The following is a 548-nucleotide window of genomic DNA, read 5'->3' as shown; positions in this document are numbered from 1 at the left end:
TGTTTATGTTTCGAAATCTGCAAAGTTGTTTTGGTCGTTTCCGTTCTCCTTTGAGGATGGTACAAGATGCTTCCTCGCTTGATGCTGAGATTTTTTTAAAGGATAAAACACGGATGTGTGTCGGACATAAAGCAAACAGCAATTCTCACCATTCCCAGCATACCTCGCCGGTCACTTCCCGCCCACAACACAGGCCATCGGCGCCACCTTCCGGCTGGGGTAACATTACCCACTACTGTAACATCTTTCATTAAAAGATCACACACATGTGATTGATATGGTGGTCAACCTCTTGACTCTCGAATTTGTACTTGTTGCTTCAGGAGTGCGGATTGAGAGTGTTCGGTTGCGTTTGACAAAAGCTGAAAACCAATCTGTGCCGCCATTTCAGTTTCAACCCATGCGGAGGGACATTCGATGTCATTAGCTCCGGCGAACTGGAACGCCAATTTGCGGACTTCTCCCAGGGAGAAGCTGTCGTACGTGCGAGCACATGTTCGGATATACACCACTGTGGCGGACACGAAAGCTCACTGGCGTGATGGCAT

The sequence above is a fragment of the Myxine glutinosa genome, chromosome 10 (genome assembly GCF_964187855.1).
Source record: "Myxine glutinosa chromosome 10, kmMyxGlut1.1, whole genome shotgun sequence".
NCBI lineage: Eukaryota > Metazoa > Chordata > Myxini > Myxiniformes > Myxinidae > Myxine > Myxine glutinosa.
Note: the sequence above shows the minus strand (reverse complement) of the source record.